Here is an 8,895-nt window from a genome sequence, read left to right on the forward strand (position 1 = left end):
TTTCTGTGTCTCCCTCTCTCTCTCTGCCCCTCCCCTTCTTGCGTTCTGTCTGTCTCTCTCAAAAATAAATAAATATTAAAAAAAACTCTTTTAGAAAGTACACCTACAATGATGAGCACAGAGTAATGTGTACCTAATTGTTGAATTGCTATATCGTGTACCTAAAACTAATACAACACTGTATGTTAATTATCCTGGAATTAAAATAGACTAAAGAAAAAAAAAAAGAAAGAGAGAAAGAGTGGAGAGAGAGAGAGAGGAAAGAAGGAAGTAAAGAAGGAAGGAAGATTTATTATAGGAATTGGCTCGTACAATTATGGAGGCCGAAACTCCCATGGTCTGCCATCTGTAGGCTGCAGACCCTGGAGAACCAGTGATGTAATTCAATCCAAATTCAAAGGCCTGAGAACCAGAGTAGCCAATAGTTTAAATCACAGTCAGAGTCCAAAGACCCAGGAACAAGGAAGACCAATGTCCAAGGGTAGGAGGAGATAGAGGTAACAGCTAACGCAGAGACAAAATTTATCCTTCTCCACATTTTTTACTCTATTTAGGCCCAAAACTGACTGGTTATTAGCCATCTGTACTGGTGAAGGTGATATTCTTTACTCAGCCTACCATTTTTATGATAATCTTTTCTGGAGACATCCCCACAGACATGTCCAGAAAGAATATTTTACCAGATATCCGCACATCCCTTAGTCCAATCAAGTTGCCACATAAAATTAATCATTACAAATCCTCCCTTGTTAACTTGGCACCCATATTCATCTCCTACCTACTTGCCAAATAAAGACAATAACAAGGCTACAATTCTGCCTAACATGATCCAACTTTCCTGTGTACAACCAAAAACAGATTAATCCATTCTCCAGATGAGGAGGTGAAATTCTTGAATGATGTTTACTTTTTTCCTGATATTCCATAACTTGAGTAGTACGATGTAAAATTAATGGCACTTAAATACTAATATAAAGTCAATACACCTATGTTACATGACAGAGAAATAAGAGAGGAAAGAAAACCAAGATATTTGCTTAATATGTGTGTACATAAACACATAACAAAATAAGAAGGAAATATTCATGACAATTACAGTCCTCATTTCTGCAACCAGTCTCCTGTTTGTAGCTGGTGTTTATAGCTATATTCCACTACCTAATCTGCATTCCCTTTGCCTTTAGCAAGCACCTCAGCTTGTTGTGGTTCTTTATCTGGCAGGGTGACCCAAACCTTCATTCCTGAAGGGACTTGGCCATTCGTAGTCCTGCCAGGATTAAGTTGTTGTAGTTTTCCACTGGCCTTAATCACAGAGCGTGGTGAAACCCTATGAAATGTCTTGCATTCCAGACGTACTCTTCCTTATCCCCAGTGTAGAGTAGTAGGCCAAATTTCCCTTGGTAGTTTGACCAGTCACCCCAGCCAACACTGTCACTCCCTTTTTTGCCTGTTGATTCAGAGGCACAAGGAGCCCCCAAAATGACCAGGTGGCAGTCTTAACCTCCAGTTCCCTGGACATTGTTATGTCTCCTGATGGGAGCAGTCCTCCCTCTGGAGCTAAGACCTCTAGGCTAGCAGCGCATAAAGTCACAAGAACAAGAAGCAAAAGTTTGGATAGTAGGTCACTAGGGATAATAGTGAATGGCACCCCACCCATTTCTGCTCCTCAGTTCCTGGACCACTGAATCCTGGCTTTCCATATACCGGATGCTGCTTCAAAGCACACTAGGTTATACCTTCTAATGGAATTGACGGTTTTTATGGCTGCTTCTTCTCAGTAGATTTGAAAGAAACTTGAAGACAAGAATTGCATTTTCAGTATCTTTATATCTTCTTTGATACTTACATACTGCCTGGAACACTTTCTGTGTTGGGTTACTGCGTTTTGAGTGAAAGGATGCCAACAGCAGGCAGAAGTACCAATGGCTCCTGGAATCAGGAGGGGAGGGGGAAGGGAATTGACAGAAAGTGGTCAAAAGGCACAAATTTACAGATATAGCCTCAATAAGTACTGGAGACACAAGGTACAAGATGATGATAGCTAACACTGCTACGGAATACGTAGGAAAAATGTCAAGAGAGCAGATTCTAAGAGTTCTTGACATGAGGAAACTTATTTTTCTTCTCATTTTATTGTATGTATTTGAGACAATGGATGTCAACTAAACCTATTGCGGTAATCATTTCACTATACATGTAAGTCACACTGTCATGCTGTGCATCTTAAACTTACACGGCGACGTATGTCATTTTTCAACAGAAGATTAAAAAAGGTAACATGATCATGGGGCATAAAGATGCGTACAGAAATTGTCATCATTTGATCACTCAGGAATCTAAGGAAAGACAGAGATAAATGTGGATACCGGTCTTCGATACAGTAGGGTCGCCTGTGTGAACACTGATCACCAGCTCTTCCCACCTGCATCAGGGAAAAGACAAGGGAAACCTATATTTCCACAGAAGCAAAAAGAATTTATATTAATGTTGCAAAATAACACCGAGGCACCGAGGGGTTATGTGAGCTGGAATCAGTTAGCGAACAGTAGGTAATATCATGGAATGTCCCAACATATTTAAGTACACCTCACATCATTGTCATTATCAGCCTTATAAATAATAACCACAGTGTTTTTCTTCCACAAATATAGTTCACTGGGGCTTTTGATGCACTTTAACATCCATTTATTCCTTTAAATATCAGAACAATTCCTAGTTGAAATACGACCCTGTTTTAGTGTTGGGAAACACACAGAAGAGCCCGTGAGGATACACTCTGAACATGTGCTCTCTGGCTTTCAACTATGACAACAAAAAGTTCATGCAATAAAAAATGGGCTGTGGGTATAGGTAGGATCTTCTTGTCCATTCTGTTCTTAAGTTATTTGTAGCAATGAACAGCACTCATTTTCTGAACACACACACACACACAAAAATTCTGGACCATTGAATACTGAACAAAAAAACCCTGCAGACAATCTTCTCGTCAATCAATTCAATTGAAGCCAACATGTTTCTGAGGGAAAACCAATACAATACAGAGGACGTAGATTATTAATAAAGTCATTTACCTGATTCAAATCTGAATTCATTCCAAATGTCCATATTTTTCCCATTGCAAGTCCATTTGTGAAGAATTGTCTATCTCCTTTTCCCTTCCCAATGACTACACCCAGGTTAAGAGAAATAAATACATGGCAGAAAGATGTATAACAGGATAAAATTTGGGGCTATTACCACAGGTTGTTTCCCATTGCTCTCTCTTGTACCTATTACCGTCTCCAATTTCCATTGTCTTCATTATGACTCTGCCAGTGGTAATAACTTTATATACTATCCTGTGGAGAGAAGTTGGTCCAGACACTACACTTGAAACTCAAGATGTTATACTTGAAAATCTGCCCTTAAATCTCCTCTCTGTGATAAAAGTATTGAAAGTCAAAGCTTTCAAATACATAAACCAGTGTTTTGAGAAATGGGGGGGGGGGACGCAGAAAAGAATGCATTATGATCTAAAAACATTTTTCTCACTCAAAAGAAGATAAAAGTCTGACCACAGGTAGGAAGAGGAGAATCAGAGAAACGTGACTAGAATTTCAGTATTTGCTGTTCTCTGAAAAGGACCCTTACTTTTTGCAACAACCCCCAGGGAGAGGATGAAGGGAGCAGGGGCAATTTCAAAGCAGAAAGCATGAATGCCTAGCTTCCCAGGGTTATAGCCCTAATGAGCTGCAAGACATAAAAAGAACCCCATTATTGGGACCTCAGCTACAGAGTAGCCATTCCTGAGTGGGTTAGTCAATGACAGCCTCCTATATAGGGCCCAAAGCTAAGCCTAACCCCAGTGAGCAGAGATGGTGGTTATCCAGAGAGTTCATGAAGTCCCCACCCCATTTGGAAAATTCCACCCATCCTTCCCTTTGCCCAACAACTAGAGTTCCCTGGCAATTAGCTAGTTCAAAGCCCTCTCTCTTCCTGGACACACTTTATCTGAGAATCCATGAAGAAGCAGTGATCTTCAGCAGCAAGATCCCAGAAACATCTGGGTTGCATCCCGAGCTGTCAATCTTGCTAACTTATGAATAACGGAGAGGAATGGCTAAAAAACTGGATAAGAAGGTTATCAGCTCCTCTTCCCTCCCTAGCATCTTTCTGATGGCCTTGATTGATGCCAGATTGCCTGGCAAGGAATAAAAGTGCTATTTTTAGTTGGCTCTGACTCTGAGGGACTTTTATTTCTGCTTGTGAACCTTTATAAATATTTAAGAGAAAGAAAAAGCATGAATGGAAGAACATGTGGTCTCACGGATATCCATCAAAGCTGTCTGTAGAAATTATAGATATGTATGTGTGTGTAGCTGGAGAGCCGTCTGGAGGTACAGAGCTGCATGTGTATGAATAAAAGAAAACTCCCAAGGCCTTGGAGAGAACTTCAAAGTTAAGAGGAAATCAAGGCTAATAAGGTGCACACTCTGAACTCTTTATTCAGCTGCCTTCACCACCTTCAGCCTGTTTTCCAGTCACAGACCAGCCGTGCTTACCTTCTTCCTCCTAAAAAAAGGAGAAAGGCTGGGTGTGAGAGGAGATCAGAAAATTGGGTTCGAGTTCTGGGTCCGCATCGTGCATTTGCCTGGATGAGCAAAACATTTCACCAGGCGGATCTCAGAATCCCTATATGTAATACGAGGGTAGGGCTAACTTCCAAATCGAAACCTGTACTTGTGAAGCAGTCTTCTTCCTTCTTATGACCTTTATCCAAATTGTTTCCTTCATTTCTGAAAAATCTGAAATGTCCTGCCTTTTGTGTTCTGCTATGGCACATTAAAAATTCAATTCAACAGGCATTTCCTGAGTGTCTGCTACACCGAAAGTTCAGTCCTGGCCTGTGGGAGAAAGGAAACTCAGGGGAGGATCGTGTTCTCTGGCAGAACAGTGCAGAAAGTTCTTTTTGGTTCCCTCAGGTACAACTTCAAAAGGAGCAGTTCCCTTCAGGCGAGAAGAGTCTTCGTATTCCTTCTTTCGGGGAAAGTACTCCAGGGGATTCCAGTTTTAGTCGAGATTTTGCCCACCCTTTCTGTCTCAACGCAACTCCTAATTACATGCCCTACAGGGCCAGAAAGTACACACACATGCACGCACACACACACACATATCCAAAGATTCCATCAGTAGTATTTGCTGAGCACCTACTAAGCTAAGCGCTGAGATTACAGCATCGAAGGAGCAGGACCCACTAGTCCCACTGTTGTGGAATTTACACCATAGTTGGAAATACAGACATTAAAAAGTAATTATAAACTTTATACATAAGCACAGGGTGCCATGACATGGCCACCCATATAAGACATTCTAACCATCCAGGGGCGCAGAGGTGGCTCAGTCCGTTAAGCGTCTGACTTCGTGTCAGTTCGTAATCTCGCAGTTCTGGAGTTTGGCCTGCTGTCAGCAGAGAGCTCATCTCGGACCCTCTGTCTCCTTCTCTCTCTGCCCCTCCCCCCCCCTTCTCTTGAAGACAAATAAATAAACATTTTTGAAAAAAAGGTTCTAACCATCCAGCATACAATGAACCCCTTTCTTGATCTTGGCACATCCCCATAGGAGGTCACAGGCAATTCTTCAAAAGCATCATCAGTATCTGAAACCAGCTCAGGAAATTCTCTCCCTACATCTTAAGCAAACCTCCTGTTGTCCTGATAGGGTAGCTCTGTGTCTCAGTTTCCTTTTTTCATCCATTCCGGGTTCAAGTATCCTGGCCCGCAGGGTACCCAAACTGGCATTTCTTTAGGAAGTCAGTGCAAGCAGCCACCCCTCCACAGTTGAGGTGAGTTTTGGCAGGATACTATACCCTGCCCCTGGCCCAGCCCCAGCTCTGTAACACCACCAGCCTTCCCTTCGGCCACTCGGCTTCCCAGAGCTTAGGCACCGATGGAAGAAGGCAGCACAGCAGTGAAAGAGCTATAGGTGGTGAAGTAGGGGGTGTGAGCTCAACCCTTGGGGCGGGTTGGGGGTTGGCATTAATGTCTGACTCTTAGATTCAGTACAAAATTCTGCTCATGTGGGCATTAGGTCAGTAATTTCTGGTGAGTGCAAAGTTCTGGGAAGATAGAAAGAAAGAGATGAGTATATGAAACTCTCTGGGACCCCTTGGTACAGAATAAGAGGTGAGACTTCCTCTTATTTAGAATATTAAAGCAGTGACAGTTTGCCCCCTGTGTATCTTGCTGGCCGTCATTCCCTTCCTCACTCACACATGAAAACCTCAATAAAGCAGCTCTGCTTGAGCCCGCTCAGCCCACCCTGCGCTTGCACACCTCTGTGAGCTTCTCAAATAACTCCCACTCACTTCCCATCCAGCTAATTCCAGCGCTGCCACCCAGATTGTGCAAATGTCACTTCCCTTGGGAATGCTTCCCTGACTGCCACCTCCCACAAAAAAAGCGAATTTCCCAGCAACAGGTTTTCGATAACACTTTACAGTTTTATTAGCATGAACTCATTCTTTCAACAGACATTTATTGGGCACCAACCACACTGCGGGTCCTGACATGGGTCTTTGGCAGAACCATCTTCTCCATTAGGCCGAACAGCTTCCGAACAGAAACCACGCCTTTTGCCTTGGGGTCATGCACACATCTAGTTCATATGAGCCACTCAATCTATGCCCGGTCAATTGATGTAAACTGATGTAAACTGTGAGTTTCTTCTTAAAGGAGTTGATGGACATGAATTGGCAGAGAGGAGATCTGAATTGATGTCTAGGGAATTAGACCCTGTGAACAAAATGGAATGAAATTTGATTACGTGGATCTCTTGCAACATCGTAATTCCATTCCAGAGTGGAAGTCTCCACTTTAGGAGAGCTAAGCTCTCGTATCTAAGCTTCCCTAAGGGATCCCAGGATGGGATATGATCTATTCCACAGGCCATGTCCTCTTTCCCCTTTTGACTTCTGATTCTTAGCATTGCAGAAATATTACTCCCAGAAATAAACTGACCTTTTGAAAAGTAACCAAAATCATGCATTCCAGCCGAGGACAATGAACTTGATGTTTAAAAAATACATTTCTGTGCCAACATAACGAACTTGTTGGCTACTACTCCATTCTCTCAGTTTTTAGATAAACATAAATGTGATTCTCAAACATTTGTTTTACTAAGAATGCTTTTTTTTCTCTACCTTAGGAAAATGCTATTGAAAATCCAGTGGGGTGGTTAAACACTACCTTGTATCAAGTCAAGATTGTGGAATTCTTGTTTCAGTTGTGTGACCGTCCTCCAATGACTTGCATCATCCAGATAGATTTGGATGTGAGTGCATGTGACAAAATTTTAATTCCACGATGATAAATGTGGGAGTTAAAATATAAAGCCTTGCTTTGAGTCAGATTGATTCATTCATCACTAATAATAATAATGGATATTGGCACAGCAAGTGACAGTTTACCAAACTGTATTTATTGGGTTTTTTTTATAGGATCCTCCCAACAAATTAGGGAAATGTTTTATTATTAGTACCATTGTCTATATCTTATGGCCACAAAAACTAAAATTTAGAAACTTTACATGATTTACCTAAGAGCAAAAGTAAGACAAGGTTTGGAAACTTGCACGGTATAGCAGAAAGGTTCCTCTACTTACCAGCTTTGTGATCTTTAACCATAAGAGACATTACAACAAATATTTATTTAGTGCTCACCATGTGCCAGTCAATGTCCTAAACACTTGGCTTGTCTTGTATCATTTAATTTTCATAAGAGTTTATACAGTACATTCCATCATTATCCCCAGCAATGGCTGATGAAATGGACACAAAAGGATAAGCAACTTGCCCAGAATTTTCTAACTGCTAAGTGGGAAAAAACAGGATTTGAACCCAAGTAATGTGACCCCAGAGTCTAGCCTCCTAACCACTAGGAAATAGTATTTCCCTGTGAAGTTAGTTTATCTTTCTTACCATCAATTTTCTCATCTATTAAAGAGAGGTGGGGTGCCAGGGTGGCTCAGTTGGTTAAGCATCCAATTCTCGGTTTTGGCCCAGGTTGTGGTCTCATGACTCGTGAGTTCAAGCCCTGCATTTGGTTCTGTCCCGACAGTGAGGAGCCTGCTTGGGATTCTCCTCTCTTTCTTCCTCTGCCCTTTCCCATCTCTCTCTCACTCTTTTAAAATAAATTTAAAAACTTAAAAAAATATATTAGAGAGAGACAATGCTACCTGCTTTGCAAGATTGTTAGGAAATTAGAAATGATATCTATCAGGTACCTAATAAAATTCCAGGTACATAGAGAGCTTTCACTAAATTTTCAGATTTTACTAACCCATATGATATTTTCTATGACACACCATGCCAGGATTTCTAACCTGAACCTATATATGGATGGGTCCACAAATGAGCTACAGAGAAAGTGCAAAGGTGTGTGTGTGTGTGTGTGTGTGTGCGCGCGCATGCATTTTTTTCTAGAGAAACTGCCTGTAGTTTTCATCAGCCTCTCAAAAATATCCATGGCCCCAATAAAACAGTACCACTTTGGATTATCTTGAAACGAGCCATACATTCTCTGCCTCTATTTTTTTCATATGGAAATATATTCAAATATTTTCTTCAGTCAACATCAGCAGCAGAAATGGTCAATTCGGCTTACTGTTATCCAACTTTTAATCACAGGTTGTTTTTAAAATCCATTTATTTAGACGTGTATAATAGAGTTTGAGAATTTCTGCCTTCTGTATTCTCCCCTGGCTCTATTTGGGGTTGGAGAAAAGTTTTCCTAAGTACGTGTGAGTGCGTGTGTTTCCATGAGCCCTCAGGGTGAGTGATTTCTGTGAGGCAGGCTGAAGGCCTGGTCTCAATTGGCTGCCCTCCACTTATCAGAAAGCAGCGTCCATGTTTATCCTGTT

The sequence above is a fragment of the Leopardus geoffroyi genome, chromosome D1 (genome assembly GCF_018350155.1).
Source record: "Leopardus geoffroyi isolate Oge1 chromosome D1, O.geoffroyi_Oge1_pat1.0, whole genome shotgun sequence".
Classification (NCBI taxonomy): Eukaryota; Metazoa; Chordata; class Mammalia; order Carnivora; family Felidae; genus Leopardus; species Leopardus geoffroyi.